The sequence below is a fragment of the Eurosta solidaginis genome, chromosome 1 (genome assembly GCF_040869045.1).
Source record: "Eurosta solidaginis isolate ZX-2024a chromosome 1, ASM4086904v1, whole genome shotgun sequence".
Lineage (NCBI taxonomy): Eukaryota > Metazoa > Arthropoda > Insecta > Diptera > Tephritidae > Eurosta > Eurosta solidaginis.
The window spans coordinates 81,836,237-81,855,361 of record NC_090319.1 but is presented as its reverse complement, the minus strand read 5'-3'; the positions used below and the strand labels follow the sequence as shown (position 1 = coordinate 81,855,361).

The following is a 19,125-nucleotide window of genomic DNA, read 5'->3' as shown; positions in this document are numbered from 1 at the left end:
GCGTCTGCATTGGTGTTTATTTTACCTTGTTTGTATACAATTTCGAAATCATAATCTGACAAATCTATACGGATTCTTGCCATTTTGTTGATGGATTTCTATGTGCAAATAGTGATATTAGTGGTCTGTGGTCAGTCACCACAATAAATTTTCTGCCATAAAGGTATGCTCTAAAGTAATTCATTCCCTAGTGAATGGCTAATAACTCATTTTCTGTAATGGGTTTTTTATTTCATGCTTTTGCATTGATTTGCTTGCGTATGATATTAGTAAATCATGACCATTTTCTCCTTCTGACAGTATGGCTCCTAGTGCAAAATCGGATGCGTCTGTTGTAATTATAAAGGGTTTGTCAAAGTCTGGGTACTGTAAGATGGGTGGGTTAATTAGTTTTTCTTTTAGGCTATTAAATGCCTTTTCGCTTTGTTCTGACCAAATAAAGGGTTTTCCTTTCTTCAATAGTGAGTTGAGACATTTGACGATTTTTGCGAAGTTCGGGATAAAACGTTTGTAATAATTGCAAAATGCAATTAACCTTCTAGTCTCGTCTGGATTTGTCGGTTTGGGGTAATTGCGTATTACTTCGCATTTGGCTAGGTCGGTTTTTATATCTTTGTCCGTTATTAAGTGGCCGAGCGTTGTGAAACATTTTGCTCTGCCTAGAACATCTAGTACGTCCTCTAATCGTGTTAATGGGAACTTGTCGCTTACTAATTTGTCATTTAGTTTTCTGTAGTCCACTACTAAGCGCCATTTCTTTGTATCATTTTCGCTTTTCTTGGGTAACTAACAGTAATGGGGAGTTATACGGGCTGACTATTATACTATTATATCGCGGTCAATCATTCCCTGTACTTGTTTCTCTATTTCATGCTGGTGAGTTTGTGGTAACCTATAGTTTTTTATGTATACGGGTGAGTTGTCCGTTAGGTTCAGTTTTTGTTTATAAAAATTATTTACTGAAAGCGTTTCTCCTTCAAGGTGGAAAATTGATTAATATTTGCGGAAAATTTCCGTAAGTTCGGCTCCTGTGGCCTCATCTAGTTTCTCTAGCTTTAGTTCTTTTATCAACCCGTTGAAACGTTCAGTGCTATAAGGGTCTGTTTCGTATTTTGCATTTAGTATATTGTAATCCGTCAGTTTTTCAGTCGCGCATTTTAATTCATTGATATTGACTGCATAACTGTTAACGTTCATAATTTTTACGTGGACAATTCCCTTGCCGGGTGAAATGGAGTTTGCCAAAAATACTCCTTCCTGAATTTCTTGGTTGAAGACAACACTGTCTTCTTTTATATTCAAGTTGACTGCTAGAACGATCTCCGTTCTTGGAGGTATTGTTACAGTCTTGTTCGAGGGTAATTTTGTATACATTTGTAAAATAGATTCTTTGTTCCTAAAATTTAATGTTACTGTAAATATCTCGTAGTCTATTTTGCATAAGTAATTGATCAGGAAATCTCTACCTAAAATTCCATCAGTTGCTATCGGGAAATCATCATTCACCAGTTGAAAATCTATGCCCGCCTTGTCGTTATCCATGAGAAAATTAAGTTATACCAGTTAAATTGCCTTTTGATGTGTGATCAAAATCAAATTCGTTATTGAATGGGTTTTTGCAGATGGAGATATCCGCTCCTGTATCTATGAGGAATGTCATTGGCTTATTCAGTTCTAAGTTATTTATTGTTACGTAGATAGTTAAATTTTCTGTAATAACGTAAATACAATTGGGCCGAGAGTTGTTTATATTTCCCTGTCCCCGGGTCTCCTGGGTTTCCCTGAAATTGGACATAGTTGACTCGGCGACTATTCCGCTCATTGCTCCTGAACTGCTGGGTTACTGTGATTCTGGTTGGGGTAATTACTCTGTCTTTGGTTTAAGGAATATCCTTGGTTATTATTTTGAATGTTAGGTCTGGGATTATTTGAATACCTATTAGTGGAATTATTGTTCCTTCCGTCCATTGTTTGGCATGTTCCTTGAACCATTATGTTGTCTGTTGTTATTGTTGTTGTAGCTAGGCTGAAAACTATTTCTGCTGTTGTTGTTATTCTGCCGATAAGTATTTTGGTTGTAATTGTTGTACCTCTTAAACTTGTTCTGTCGATCATTTCTGAAGAACAATACATTTCTGCTGATGTTTTGTATTCCTTGCTCTATCTCTAAGGCCAGGTCAACAGCGCTATAAAACGTTTTCGGTAGTGCGGCCAATACCGTTTGTTCCGACTGTTCATTAAGTCCGTTTTTGAATACCGTTAGGCTATATTTTACATTTAAGTTCGCAATCAAAGTTTTTTGTGCGTTCGATGCACTCCCACCTAATTGCCCTATTTGCAAAGCGTTTAATTCAGACACCAATTGTAAAATTTTATTTTTATAGTTCGATATACTTAAATTTCTTTAACAGAGATTGGCTATTTGGTTCTGTATATGTGGTATTGTAGCTGTGCTTCTATACCTTCTTTGTAAGGTAGTTTTGAGTTCTTCAAATGTTGTTGGGGTTTGAATTACAATCACGTTTGTGTTCACCGTTTGACTCAGTTTTACATAAATTACAAAGTCGATAAGTGATGGTTTGCTTGCTTCGGCTAAATCGTTATAAATGATTTCTGTAATCTTTAAAAAGGCTTCAAGCTCTTTGTAATTTCCGGAAAAGCTCGGAATAGCTTTTGAGGTTAATTGTAAATTAAATTCCGACATTGTTGTTACGCTTTGAGAAATGTGTTTTTCAAAAAGTTCTATAGTAAACTCAATGTTTTTGTCTATATCGTGAGGAATTTTAACTTCGTATTCGTATTTAGACAAAATTTTCAAAAGTTTTTCTCTTTTTTCCAAAATAACTCTAAAAGGACTTTCTTATGTTCTTTCGTAAGCTTTTCAATGTATGCATTGGAAATACTTCTTATAGTTTCTAATTCCGTATATAGAACGGCTATATGTTTTAAAAATGTATCTTCTCTTACTCTAAGATACTTGTTTAGGCATTTATATGATTTATTGAATTTTTCCTCAGATAGCTTTGGCCAAGTAGAAATTTTTTAAATTTGGTCATTTTTTATATTACATTGTATTCTCTTTTTTAGCTGGTTTCTATAGATGGAATGAAGTTTGATTATAAAGTCTAGTACTGAGATACAGGTGATTATAATTAGTAAGGTTTCAATGACATTCTTGCTTTGGTTGGTATCCACTAAAACTTCATTAATCACATTCGCTTTTGGGTCACTTATTTTTGATTTCTGTGAACACATATCTTTAAGTTTTTTTTTTTTTTATACGAGTATAGTATATTTTTATTTTTAATTTTTTTCTTCTTTTGTTTATTTTTTTATATATTTTTATTTTTATTATTATTTTTTTTTTATATATAAAATGTATTCATACTTAGTGTTATATTTGCTTAAGTTTACTAATGATGTCCTTCCTTATTTCTGTTCTGCTTCTATATTTAAATCCCTAAATAGTATGGCCTTTTTTTCTGATTTGGTATAGTCTGCCGCCTCTTTTGCCCTTGTACGTCTTTTTGTTATTGCTAGGAGTTGTTTGAGCCTGTTTCTTTTGTTGTCGGGTTTGGTATTCCTCGATTGTTAGCCTTTTTGGGCCGGCGTTGATGGGAGTTGGTGTGTAAGGTGGAGCAGTCTCTCCTGATATTTTACTTGTTTGTTGAGGAACGTAAGCCTCTTCTACAAAATTTTCGTTTTTTGCAAACATTTTGTAAATTTCGGCCTTGCGGATGGGGTTTTCCCTGAAGCTGTTCATTTGCTTTTAAAATTTTAGAGTTGGTATTAGTCTTAGGATTAGTTTGGTTTGGCAGGATCGTCATGTGGTAGTCCCGTGGTAGGATTTGATATTATCTAAGTCTCTCTTTTTTTAAAGGCAGAGAGAGATCTGCCGTTCAATAGGTTGCCGAAAGCTTGCATGGAAGAAAATAAAAACATGTGACGATTTAGTTTCGCTGTTGTGATCATTCTGTTTTATTTTTTCAAACTTAGTTCTATTTATACAACTATTTGGTCACGTTCCATAACTCCTCACTTTTTTTTGTTTGCCCAAGCACTTTCCACAGGGGCTAGTGCATGGCTCAGTTCGCTGAGTCAGTATTAGTAAGTAGATTGCATTTGGCAGCGCAGCGTGTCTTCAAAATTTTGCTTGCATCGCAGTTTCATTAGCCAACTTCAATGGTCATGTTATTGGCCGATCGACTTCTATTGCGCTTGTTGATGTCGACCGCGTTAAACGTAAGTCATGTTCGAATGCTTGTACATGTACTTATGTATGTACCTCACAAGTGACAGCATTTAATCTCTTATAGCCAATAACCATTCTATATTGTTTTTCCACATTTGGCTTTGGTTTTTTTGGGCACTACCCATATTGAGGAGTTGTAAGGGCTTTTGGAAGGTCTAATAACTCCCTCATTAAGCAATTCGTTGATTTGCCTGTCTATTTCGTCTCTCATACATACCGGAAAAAGGTAACTTTTGCTGTAGATAGGTTCGGGGGTGGTGGTCCGTATTTCGGCTCGCACATTTGTATCCGCGAGCTCACTGCCATTAAGAGGGAGGAAAAGATCGGAGTCAACGTGCTGTCCTATATCAGCGGATACATTCTTTCCAATTGAGTAATTAACCTGATTCTGATTCCCAACGTCTTTGTAGTCCTGGATTTATCATTTCGGAAATGGATTCCAAAACGTGCAACTCCCTGAGGAGGTCGTTTTTTTTTTTTAATTTTTATATTGTACGTAATACGTAACATCGTGTCTTCGTATGTGGTTAAGTTGATAATGTGTAGTACCTTGTCGTAATGATTAATTGTGTTTAGTTCTCCTGTCCTAATTGGTATGTATCCATTGTTTTTCGTCAGGTCCTGTACGTCTATTTGCTGGCTTTTTGCACCAAGTACCAATGGCAAGGCCAATAGTGTAATTTTCTTAAGAATTTTGTTGCTAATACCGCTTTTATTTCGCTGCTTCCACAGCATTGATTTTTGACTTATTCCACTATTTTCACAGTTGATGCTGCAATAGTGTGTAGATTTCCTTTTCCTCCTGTTTCTTCAGTATCGATGTTTAACTTGTTTCACGCTACTGCTGCAATGGAGCGTAATTTACCATATATTTTTATAATGCGGCTTCGAATGGTTGCTAAGGCCGCAGTCATTCGCTTCTAGAGAGGTATTCAGGTTTCTTATCCTGATTCCGTTAAAAAATATTGAGATCGTTTTCGTCCACAGTTGTTTTTTGGATAGCTGCGAGATACCAGCTGTCTTACTCGATCCCCGAATATTTCGCGCTACAATATCCAGGATCATATCTCGATCACTTAAAACTTTTTTTTTTTCGTTTGTTTTATCTTCTTCTCGAGTATCGATTGGCTTAACTCATTAGTCTATCTCGTTTGCTTGTAGACTACTACAGTACCACTTCCGAACACTGACGTGTTTTCCTCTTATGCTATCCTTTTACCAAAATAAATTGTTATATTTTCCGTTTTGCTCACACACCACTTTTTTAGTCACTCGCGTACCTAGAGTTTACTAGGGATTTTCTTTTTTCTACTTACGTACGTTTGAGCACTTACTTTTATTCCTTTAGAAGGATTTTATTTCACGCGTGTACTTGAGCATTTGCTCGGCCGCCATTTACGTGCCTCTTGGTTGGAGAACACAAAATAAAACGATTTACGTTTGATGCTAGGGCTATGCCCGATTTATTCGAAGCTTAATTAAGGCTTTAAAACTAAATTTACATTTGTTCGGTTTTCATAGCAAAATTTTGATTACTATTGCAAAACGTGAGTTATGTTTTGAAATATGTACCAGACGCTTGACCGGAAAAGGTAAATATGTAATTGCAAATATTAATAAGAATTATTATTGAATTTAAAGTATTATTGTTGCCACAGCGATTTTGGCCAACACGATGTAATTTACAAATATTAATAAAAAGAACAATTTCCTGTTTACCAACTTATTGAATTTTACTTTAATGTGCCGCGTCAACATTATTGGCTTTTTGGCCAATACAATGTAGTTTGCAAATAATAATAAAATGAAGAACAGCTATGGAATCGTAACTACGATCACTGATCGAAAACTATTTTCACACAAGCGACAAAAATTATGCTATGCAACTATCAAAAAAAAAATAATAATATATTATAGATCTAGTGAGTACGCGTTGTCTCTAGTTCACATATTTCATTAATCCGATACACAATTTCGGTGGTATTGTGATTTAAAAAACGGCATTCGATCACGGATCGCATGTTACGATTCGGCTCCAGTTTCCAGTTTACTTTAACGTTGACACAGCTTGTCATTGGCTTTTGAGTCAATAGCCTGCGTAAACGTAACGTCAGCAATTATTGGTTCAAGAATTAACAAAACGTGTGTTAACTTACAAAAAAAAAAACATCTGTTTAATGTACATAACTTATTTACCTAGCTCACTCAACAACCCACACATTCCCACATATTTACTTTGGCTGCCACATATGTATTTGCAGTCATTGTTAACTGTTTATTGTATTTATTTGGTTATCCCATTTCATTCAAGAATGTGTTGCATTCCTGAATGTTAACACCAATAAGTATGTTTGTATATCTGTATGCCTCTTCAGAACAACATAAGTAGAGTCATCAACTGAATCATTCTCTTTGCATTTATATTTGTTTGAACATCTGTACGCTTACAGAGTGGAACCATAGGCAAGGCCCCGTCTTTCTGGTTGTAACAAAGTATCTTGTTTACTTTATTGGCTGTGTGGGGGACGTGGTGTGGAATGCCAAGCACTACTTAAAATAATCAAGAAGCTTATTTTGGGCGAACAAGTATATATCTTAAATGTACTTATTTACCCTTTTTCTTAGGCTGAACGGTATAGGGAGCATTCTACATAACTCGTGTGACCAGCTGTCCGCGCGAGCGCCTTAATGCATCGAAATCTTGAAAGTAATTTTTTGGAACGTGTTATTCAACAAATGCAATGAAAATGCGTGTCCGTATTAATACATACGTCTGGTCACAGTAAGTGCAAGTGCTATAAGTGTAGAGAGATTTGAGCAGCCCTGTGTATGTGCATATTTTTCAACCTAAATTAAAAAGTCAAACTTCTAAAACAAAAAAAAATCTGGTTATTGTTCTGTTGGAGGTCCTCTAATTTAAAATAAAACCAGCCGCTCTTCTGAACAATAAAGAATGTATATTTCGACTTACTTCAACTTCGGTTAGATATACACAGATAGAAAAAATTATTCATAAGTTAAAATGGCGAATATAAAGAATGAATTCGCAAACCAAAAATGCGACTACAAGTTGCAAATGAAAAACAGAGTTGCCACATAAAATAGAATTTCAACACTCCTCTTCAAATCTGGTATTCATTTGCAGTCACAAATTAATAATTTAGCTCAAAAAAAAACTTTGAAGATATTTTGCATGTACTAGATTAAACCTAACAATTTTACAAACTTGTTATGATTTAACTTGCTTAGATTTTTCGTAAATACATCTGCAATATTATCTGAGCTTGAACAATATTGTAATTCAATTAAATTTTCTGATACATACATATCTCTTATATGATGATATTTAATTTCTATGTGCTTACATCTTGTATGGTGTACAGCATTTTTGATAAGATGTAATGAGCTTAAATTATCACCATTTACAACAATTTTGTCAGGCCTATGTACATTTATTTCGTCCAAAAATTGTTTTATGAACATAACCTCTTTTGCGGCAGTTGACAACGATATGTATTCCGCTTCGGTGCTGCTCAAGGCTACTGTTGATTGCTTCTTCGACTCCCAAGACACCGCACCACCGGCTAAAAGAAATACATAGCCAGTGAACGATTTGCGCTCGAGTAACTCTCCACCACAATCAGCATCAGCATAGCATTGTATCGGCGTTCCCGTCTTACTGTACGTGAGCGATAAATCAATCGTAGAACATAAATATCTTAACACCCTTTTTGCTGCTGCCAAGTGTTCGCTATGTGGCTCATTATTATGCTGCGCAAGCTTGTACACTGTATGTATAATATCTGGCCTTGTGCACAACGCCAGATAGAACAACGAGCCTATCAGCGACTGGTACTCTTGTTTGCCAACGCGCTTGCAACTAGAATCAGCGCATAATATTTGTTGCTTAGGATCAAGTGTTGTTGCTATAGGAAGACAGTCTAACATGTCATGTTGTTGCAGCAATTGTTTGCTTTGCCCTTTTTGTCGTATACCTATTGCGCCCCTTTCTCTGTCAACTTCCATACTAAGAAATAATTGAACAGGACCCTCAACTACCACTTGCAGCCTTTTCGAAATTTCTTGTTTAATAGAGCTCATCTCTTTCTTGTTTGTGCTGGCTATTAGCAAATCGTCTACATACACTGCTAACAAATTGATGTGCCCGTCGTGATGCTTCGTATATACGCAAGGCTCTGTTACACATTGTTTAAAACCAATATTAATTAAAATATCATGCAACATCATATTCCATTGACGTCCTGCCCGTTTCAAACCATATAAAGCTTTCTTTAACTTTAAGACTTTATTAGGATATTCGCTGTTTGTAAATGCTTCAGGCTGCACCATATATATTTCGTCATCTATGATACCATTTAAAAACGCAGATGAAACGTCAACATGGTGTAGGTATAGCTGGTACTCTGCAGCTAACACGAAAATTGTACGGATCGTAGAATACCGCACCACAGGTGAAAACGTATCGGTGTAGTTCACCACATATACTTGGCTGCACCCTTTGGCTACTAGCCTTGCCTTAAATCGATCAATTTCACCGTTCTTGTTTTTCTTGATTGAAAAAACCCATTCGCACTTTATAGCTTTCTGATTTTTTGGTAAATCTACTACCTCCCATGTATCGTTGTCTAAAAGAGCTTGATATTCAGAACACATTGCTTTACGCCACTCACTTGCATGGTCACTAGACATGGCTTCACTCACTGTATTCGGAATATCAACATCATAGAGAAAATTTGCATAATGGTATTCTTTCTTTGGCGGCCACCGTGGTGTGATGGTAGCGTGCTCCGCATACCACACCGTATGCCCTGAGTTCGCACCCCGGGCAAAGCAACATCAAAATTTTAGAAATAAGGTTTTTAAATTAGAAGAAGAATTTTCTAAGCGGGGTCGCCCCTCGGCAGTGTTTGGCAAGCGCTCCGGGTGTATTTCTGCTATGAAAAGCTCTCAGTGAAAACTCATCTGCCTTGCAGATGCCGTTCGGAGTCGGCATAAAACATGTAGGTCCCGTCCGGCCAATTTGTAGGGAAAATCAAGAGGAGCACGACGCAAATTGGAAGAGAAGCTCGGCCTTAGATCTCTTCGGAGGTTATCGCGCCTTACATTTATTTATTTTTTTTTTTATTCTTTCTTTGGCCTTCCTGCTTTCCCTGAGCGCACCAACTTAGGCCAACCAGGTCCTACTTGTTTAGTAGCAGGCTCTTCATCACTTTCTTCTTTTGCAGATTTATAATCACTCTCTGGGTCGTCTTCAGCACTAACAAATTCATTATCTAGCTTGTCTACTGTACTAACACATTCATTCTCTGGCTTGTATTCAGTGCTAACCCACTCACTCTTTAGCTTGTCTTCAGTGGTTACACATTCACCTTCTGGCTTGTCTTGATTTGACTTTAAAATATGTAAATCAACGTTTAGATTTTCTTTCGGAATAGTTGGCTCTATAAATGATACATCACGTCTTAAAATAGTTCCTCTTGTGGCAGAATCATACAAGCGATAGCCCTTGGTAGCACTACCGTAACCAACCATTACATACGCCTTTCCCTTAGCATTGAATTTATTTTTAGGTTTTTTACCTAAGGTTTTTTATCAAACGTTCTTAGATGTGACACAACTGGTTTTATTTTATACCATGTTTCATAAGACGTCATTTTATCGACTGCTTTTGTTGGTGACCTATTTCGCAAGAAGGCTGCAGTATTTATAGCTTCTGCCCATAATGTATCACTCAAGTTCGCACCAATAAGCATGCTCCGTGCCATCTCTATTAATGTCCGGTTATAGCGTTCAGCTACACCATCCTGCTGCGGAGTGTAGGGTACCGTGAACTGATGCAAAATGCCACAATATTTTACATACTGCTGAAACAAATTATTTGTGTATTCAGTGCCATTGTCACTTCTAATGGCTTTAATTAGACACCCAGTTTGACGTTCAGAGAAAATCCTGAATTATTTAAATTTATTGAAAACTTCGCTTTTGTGCTTCATTAAATAAACAAAACCATATCTTGATTTGTCATCTACAAATATTAATACGTATTTCGAGCCACCAGCCGATGTTTTTACTGGCCCAAATATATGTACTAGTTCAAGTAATTCGCTTGCTCGATTTGAACTTGATGTAAATGGTTTTGTTACACATTTATGCGGCAGTTACTCACGAACGTAACTGCCGCATTACTCACGAACGTACGTACCAAAAACGTGTCAGCTGACACGACCTATCTTATGAGTGTGCAATGTAAACGAAAACTCACCGACGTGCAACGCCCGTACGTACGTAGCCCGGAACGTAGAAATCAAAACAATTTTGATTTTTTCCGTAAGAACGTGTCAGCTGATCGCTCTCTCACTAGACAGAGTTGCCTAGTAAACTTTTGTGCGCTAATTTTTGACCGTTTGCAGTTTTATGCAAAAACAACTAATTAAAGTTTGAAAAATTGTGAAAATAATTCGAAATAATTATGTAAAAGTGCAGATTATAAATATGTAACCTGCTTATATTTATTTAATATTAATTCCAGCCTTTTACAACATCAAAAATTAAATTGGAAAAAGTTGATGCTTCCATAAGCATGCATGCAAAATGATCAATGGCAACAGTGCTTATCTGTAAACAATACACACACAAATATGTTATGTATATGTACACAGACGCACACATTGATTCCTACGGGCTTGAGGGTTCGGTCAAACGTGTTTCGTACGACAAATGTCCGTACGTACGGCACACGTCGGTGGGTAATTGCCGCTTAACTTATGAGTGTGCAATGTAAACGAAAACTCACCGACGTGCAACGCACGTACGTACGTAGCCCGGAACGTAGAAATCATGTGCTGCTCGAATCGTCAGGCATGTGAATATGAGGGCCCACCTTTCATCGCGACGTCTCCCGATGGAAACGTTAAATGGTGCGAACAGGTCCACGCCAGTGTATGTGAACGGACGTACAAACGGAGTAATTCGGTCGATTGGTAGCTGACCCAGCATCGGGGGCCTTGGTTTGGCCTTATCAATTTAACATATGAGGCATTTACGTTGTATGGGTTTTGAGAGCGATTTCAAATTTGGTATTAGCGAAGTTCTGGTGGCGATTCTGCTCGTGGTGATGTTGCACAATCAGGGCTGATACAATGTACTTTGGCGGCAATATAATTGGGTGTCGCGCTTCAATTGGCAGATACCCATCGATGCGCCTACTGAGTCGTAATATTCCGCTTTGGTCTAAAACGGGTGATAATTTATATATTGAGCTTTGTTTCGACAACTTACGTGACGCTGAAAGATCTGCAATTTCATTCGAATACCATTCTCGTTGTACGGTTAAATGAATGATGTGTTCGGCTTGCTCCAACTCTGCGACTGTGAGCACTGATGGCTGAGTGATGGTGCATTCTGTTTCTCTTATGACCCATGCTATCGTACGATTTAGTTTTGTAAATGAATTGAATTTAGCGAATTCGATGAATGTGTTGCTAGGCTTGACGAATAGTAAACAATGAGACTTAACTTCCTCCGGTAGCACGGCTGGTGAATTTACAAATTTTTTCGGCCAATACTTCTCGTCGAGATTCAAAAATTCCGGACCCTTCACCCAACAGCGGTTTCTACCAACTTCGGTGTCATTGACGGATGAGTTGCTACGTCAGCAGGGTTTTGGCAAGTGGGTACCCATCTTCACTGGTCTTGTGATGTTGTGTCAAGGACTTCGGCGATACGGTGAGCGACAAATTCTTTGTACTTTCTTTCCGATGAGTTAAGCCACTGCAAAAGTGTTTGGGAGTCTCTTCATAACGTTACCCTGGCAAATATGTGGCATTCGCGAACCAACTTTAATATTCGTGTCCCCAACACGGCGGCCTGAAGCTCCAGCCTAGGCATGGATAGTAGCTTTAACGGTGCCGTACAAGTTTTGCCAATAATGTAGCTGATATTTATTCCGTTACAGTGCTCCACGCGTACATAACCAACTGCTGCGAACGCAACTTGACTTGCATCTACGGATATGTGCACCTCTACTTGGCCCCCCTTGGCGATAAGTGGGGAGTAACAACGTTGTATTTTAAACTGTTTTACATTACGAAATTCTTGCCACCAACGAAACCATTTACTGCTTAGATCCGGTGGCAGTTCTTCATCCCAAGCGATCTCACGTTTCCAGGTCTCCTGAATTAGAAGTTTAGTAAAAATTTAATAAACACACAACATAACAAAAGGATCAAAAACTGCCATCACTCTTCGTAGAAGTTCCCTCTTCGTTGGTGCACGCGTTCCGTGAAATGCATCCGTTGGAACGCGATTAATGTTTGTTGATTATTGTTGATGCGGCATCAGGGAAACGGGCTTGGTAGTCTTCGGCGTTTTTATTTTTTATGTATTTGGCAATGCACGGTGAACATACAGCACCAAATATTAACGATGTCATAACATATTCTTCAATTGGTTTAGCGGCATCACCATCTTTCCACAAATAGTGTTGTCCATGCTGATCGGATGCACTCCTATTCGGTCCTGGCGAAATTCAAGTAGCGCTCTTAGCAACGACTGTGCTTGATCGGGCCCTTTTAAAACAGCTGAGTTCAGCTATACGTTTTCTACTGTGGCGGCGGCATCAAAAACGATTCTCAATTTTGCAGTCTTATTTGTATTATGGACCGCAAAGTGGAGCAAGCACCAGGGGTGCGGATGAATCCGGTCGACATCGTCGCTACTTAGTTTTCTGGCATTACCGAATCTGGCATTACCGCATCACCGAATTTTTTGTTACATTTAATTTGTCTCTCGACTGACATTAGGCGTCTTTCAGCCATTGCCTGCTACAAGGCAAATCCGGTGGATACGTTTTCCATAGTAACACACATTCTTCTAGTGGTTCGCTCTAGAATTGAACGCGCTAGTTTATCGTCTTCCGATTCTAGTTTGAGGGGTGCTGAATTGATGCCAAAGCTGTCGGTTGCGAAATACTCTTCGACTAGAGCATGTAGTTGTTGATCTTCTTTGACAAGTAAAACTCCACTGACTGTTGAAGGTGATTGAATTGGACCGTAAGCGACTCATCCTAGTGGGGTTTTGTTTTCCAGCGGACTGTCAATGCCAGCTTTAACGACTGTAGACATGGCGCCTAGATACGCGTGTTTCAACCCAATTAGCAATACCGGCTTTGAAGCAAAATAATTTATAAGTGGCAAGTGTTTCAAGTGTTGAAAATCTTCTTTTTTCAACGACTGCTCAGGCAAGTTTAGATCTTTTACGGTAAAAACGTCTCTCAAAACATATTTGGTTTTGTCTAGGCGGTTTTCTAACGTTTAATTTTAGCGAACGTTCGGTGAATACCTTGTCATCATACCACTGAAGCGGTAGTGAGTGATCTTTACCTTTGGCCCCAATTTCTTTTACAACCTTTTCTTCCATTATTGATATTGAGGATCCTTTATCAAATATCGCTAACACATCGTGTTTTCCATTTTGCCTATATATGTTGATTGGTATTATCTTGAATAATTGCCCGCATGTGCTTTGAATTGAGCGGCAATTTAATATAGGCTTTACTGTTTCATTAGTTGGTGTAGCTTGCCGTACTGTCTGAGTTTTAGGTTCTTCACTATGCAATAATGGGTTGTGATATCTTTGGCAGCCGTTTACATTACACGCAGGTGAAGCATAACTGCCGCTCTTTTATTAATTGCCATCGTTCTTGCAAAGTCATTTTCTTATATGTTTCGCATTGAAATATTGCATGGTTGCCTTTGCACTTATAACATTCCATTGCCTGTTCAATATGCATCCCTCGACGGGGGTTGACTTGTGAAGTGCTTACCTTCGTACTCACTGCGTCCACTGAAGGCATCAAACAAACGATACGTGCTAGTTCGCTAAGCCACTTCGAAAAGTCTTCTATGGTCGCATATGGCTGTATGGTCGATGCCTGCTTTGCCCAGTTGAATTGTCGAGTTTGTGGTAACTTGCCCACCATTTGTTCTAATAATGTAACATTGGCTAAGTGCTGTGGACATTTCGCTGACTTTATGAATGCCACAACATTGCGCACCTTTGACGAAAATAACACAATCTGATCGAGCTTTGTTTCATATATTGAGGAGAATTGTTACAACTTGCTAATTTGATATTTGATCTGGATGTCTGGCCTTCCGAATCTAAATTCGAGCCCGCTCATTACAGCTGGCACGTCGTTCGGATGAATAAGCATTGATGCCACTGCCTCTTTTGCCGGACCATTAAGGCACTGTCTGCGGCTGTATTTAAACATCGCAGTTGTATCATCGAAGTTGGCGCGAAACAGAGGCCATTCTTCTACGTTGCCATTAAACGTCGGTAAATCATAAAGTTTAACTTTGGCATCCGTAGCTGGCACGACCTGTTCAACCTCCCGTAGTGGCATGACTTGCCCTTGCACGCTTTCTGCTGGCTGGCTTTGAGAAAGATACCCTAATCCGCCGGGTGATGCCTAATTCTCATTAGTGTTATGTGGCTGAATCTGCTCCCGCAATGGAATGATGTCACGTTGACTCTCAATAGTGCTATTTTTAAGTTCGTCCACGGCTGCCCTTAGTGCCAATGTGAAAAGCATTTGGTTTAAAGGAGGATTTAGTCCTGTTATAAAGGTTATTAGGGCAGTTTCGCGTTTCTTAATATTTAGGTGCTTTGTAATTTCGGAATTTGTGCCGTGTGTCATAATAGTTTTATTTATTATTAGTGTTAATTTCTGATTAACTTCATTATAATAATTGATCAAGGATTTCGATCCTTGCCTTAATATGCTCATTTCCTGGCAAAGTCATGCCAGCAAATATAGCTTATAAGTTTAATACTGTGCCATGATTAATAAGAATATCATTGGCATTCCCTACTATTTTATATCGATATGAAAACTCATCGAATTTTTGCAGCCTCTCTCCAACCAATGTAGGAACTATCCGTGAATTCTGGCACTGACTTAATAATATCTAAACTTTCATTAATAGTTTGTGTAAGATATTCCGTCCCTTTCGTAGCGCTAGTTAATGTCTTGATTTGATTCGTCAGTTGGTTAATTTCGTCCCTAAGATTAGCAGTTTGTGTCGCTACTATCCTAGCGATATCCTCTGCAGAAATATTGCCAACTGCCATTTTGGAAAACTGGTTAGTAACTATTTCCACTGTGCTTTTATTTGGTTTTAAGGTTACATCTTTTTTTCCTAAAAACAATTGAGGTTGTCGTGTCTACTACTCTAACAATAGTCGCAATAAAAAAACCTGTCGTACTTAATTCTTGTCGGATAGTTTCCCATTAATTTTAAAAATTTTCATAATACTATCTATTATTTTAGTGTAAGCTTAAATCTTTCTAAGCGAAGTCGGCCTTCGGCAGTGTTTGGCAAGCGCTTCGAGTGTATTTCTGCCATGAAAAGCTCTCAGTGAAAACTCATCTGCTTTGCAGATGCCGTTCGGAGTCGGCATAAAACATGTAGGTCCCGTCCGGCCAATTTGTATGGAAAATCAAGAGGAGCACGACGCAAATTTGAAGAGAAGCTCGACTTAAAATCTCTTCGGAGGTTATCGCGCCTTACATTAATTTTTTATTTTTTAAACTTAACTTACGGCCAGCTTGTTGTTGGTGTTGGTTGGCCTCCTATGTTTTGTCAGTTGAATCGCTTGATGCCCCATGTTGGCAACGTCCCGGCGCGACATGCAATAACTCTATTTCATTTGGTTTGTTATTAGCTAATAATTTTTGTTGTTGATTTGTTTTTGACGATTGTTTGTTATTTCCTTTTTTAAAATACTTAAGTTTTTTTTTCAGTTTTCTTTGAACGTTTACACAAAGAATGTTATAGTTGTAAAGTTTTTTGGATTTCACTTCACCATTCTGCCTTTTTTGCGGGTTGTTTTTTTTTTAAACTAATTTTTTCTGGCAGGATCGTCAATTAATAACACATCTTATGTTAGAGCGCCAACGCGGCAGAGTTTACATAGGTTGATTAAAGGTTGCTCCAAAACTAAACTTTATTTGTAATTCACTCTTATTTATAGGATTGCAAAAATTGCTTACGCTCTAATTTTATTGGATTTCAGTGGTTCTAATAAAACAATAAAGTAGTTTTAATATAATTTAATGAAAAAACCACTTGTGTGGTATAACGAGAACAGAAGGTTTACAATGAAAAGAAATTGCAATGTGTATATAAGCCGATAGGCGGTGCTGTTGAATAATAAAGACGTGAAGTAATTCAAATCCAACACTCCCACTAATTATTTCAAGTCTTTCATTCCCAACATCTCTACGTTTTTGATAAACTTCTGAGTTGTTAACGGCTTAGTAAAAACATCGCCCAATTGGTCTTCACTGCAAACGTAGTAAATCGATATCTTCTACGACTCGTATAGCTGCCGAATAAAATGTAGTCGAACATCGATGTGTTTGGTTCGTTGATGCAATTCCGAATTTTCGTTAAGTCGAATTGCGCTCAGATTGTCGATGTAAAGTGACGGTGGGCTTTCTTGTGCACAGCCTACGTCACGAAGTAACTGATGTAACCAAACTGCTTCCCTTGCACCTTCACATGCTGCCATAAATTCAGCCTCAGTGGTTGAAAGTCAGAAAATCCTTTCAATGTCGTGGAAGACCAGAGTATTGAATTCCTCGTTCAGCTGTCCCATTCAAGTATCATAGAATACGCTTGAATGCCGAAATATGCGAGGGCTTTGGATTATCCATAAATCGGCTGAATTCTCCCACTGCATATGAAACGTCTGGTCTGGACACAATCGCAGCAAACATAAGCGATCCTATCGATTGTCGATATGGGAATTCAACACACCCATTTTCACATGACGTGTTATTGCTGTCTGCTGGACTGGATATGGGCTTTGAATATTGCATATTGAACTTCTCTATAACCTTTTTGATATATGCATTTTGATTAATGATCTCGGTGTATTTCAACGCCAACATAATTACCGTCTTCTCCTCGTGTCATCTCAAAATTGTCACTCAAATGAGCCATCAATACTTCCAGTGTTTGTTTGCTTTTTGACAAAATCAATCCGTCGTCCACATACAACATTATGATAATCTTATTGCCATTTACACTACCGACGAACACACATGGATCTACCTTCGATTGGATCATGATATAATCGTTCAGGAATTTTGTGAATTTTTTGTTCCATAATCTGGATGTTTGTTTTAGTCCATACAAACTTTTCTTGAGGCGGCAAACTAGGTTCTTATCGTCAACTTCAAGTCCTTCTGGAACCTCCATGAAAATTTCCTCTTCTAGGTCCCCATTTAAGAACGCTGTCTTCACGCTGTACTGCACCATTACCAAGTCTTCTACTGCGGCGATCGCAAGAATAGTTCGAATAGATTCGTAGCGCACCACTGGAGAAAATGTTTCCCCCATAATCAACGCACTCCTTTTGTGAATAGCCCTTTGACACAAGGCGTGCCTTGAAAATTGGACATACTCAATTTTCGCTTAAAGACCCATCGACTTCCTATTACGTTGTGTTTCTTTGGACGCTTCACCAAATCCCAAGTCGAATTTTTCTTCATTGAACGCACTCATCTTTAATTGCGTCTCTCCAGTTTATAGATTCTTCTGAATTAACCGCATCTTCGTATGTGCTCGGCTCTAGAACTACATCTGAATATCCACATTCAATTAGACGGCTTGGTTTCTTCAACCTCTCGCGAAAACCATAGCGTTCAGTACTACGTGGTCTTTCTTCCTCTTCTTCGCCACCCGGTATATCATTGCTTGTATCGAAAAAGTCGTCCGACACGTCTGAATTATTATGCTCATTTTCATCTATTCTAGTATTTTCTGGAGACTGCTTAATAGTTGGCAACTCTTCATGCGATGTTTGCTTGGATGTTTGCCCATCACTATCATCATTGCCAGCTAGATGGTACACTTGAACGTTATTCACAATTTTCTCCTTTATTTTTACGTTGCAGCTTTCGATTACAGCCGAAAATTCTTTGATATGGACTCGTACCCACCCAGAAATACCCTTTTTTGCCTTGGCATCCCATTTCTTACGTCTGCACGAAGCATTCACTGCCAAAAACTCGCACATGTCCCATTTCAGGTTTCGTCCCAAACCATTCTTCATACGACGTTGAATTAAGACACTTTTTGTTTGGCGATCGATTAAGAATGTACACAGCCGTTCGTACCGCTTCTGGCCATAATTGCTTTTGCAAACCACTGGCTAGCAGCATTGTGCGAGCACACTCTACACGCCCATTTTGCTCCGGTGTGTACGGTGCAATCCGTTCAACTACCACCCCAGCATTCGCATACATTCCTTATTGACAAACTCTGTGCCATTATAAAAACGAATGTGCTTCACACAATTACCTGTTGTGCTGAGAACAAGTAGCAACAAAGCCTTAAGTTTTTCATACACCTCATATTTATTAGCCAGATTGTACACATATTTAAAAGTCGCTTTCCTCATCTTTAACCAGAAGAAAGTAAGACATTCCCCCAATACATACTTCTTCCATCGGCCCACACAGATCGACATGCAATTATTCGCCTGTCGCGGTCACTCGGGTTTGCGCTGATTTATGTGAAACACGTTGCATTTTACCAAAATGGCAATCTTCGCAGAAAAACGTTGTTTCACTCTACAATTTGACGCCTTCAATCAAATTCTGGTTGCACATATGTACGTTTTATTGCATCTACATTCAGATGCCCAAACCGATGATGCAACTGCTCAAGCGTGACCGTTGCAGCGCACGCTCGTTCAATAATTCTCTGTCTAAATACAATTCTCAATTACTTACTGTCATCTTTCACACCCACAGCATATATTTCACCATCAACATCCGT

The 19,125-nt window shown here is 38.4% G+C and overlaps 1 protein-coding gene across 7 annotated transcripts in view; it reads left to right on the top strand.

Annotated features, from left to right (window-relative positions):
- Mco4 (Multicopper oxidase 4) overlaps nucleotides 1-19,125 on the top strand; it is an 826,935-nt gene that overhangs the window by 284,111 nt on the left and 523,699 nt on the right. The gene's annotated exons all lie outside the window — the stretch shown is intronic.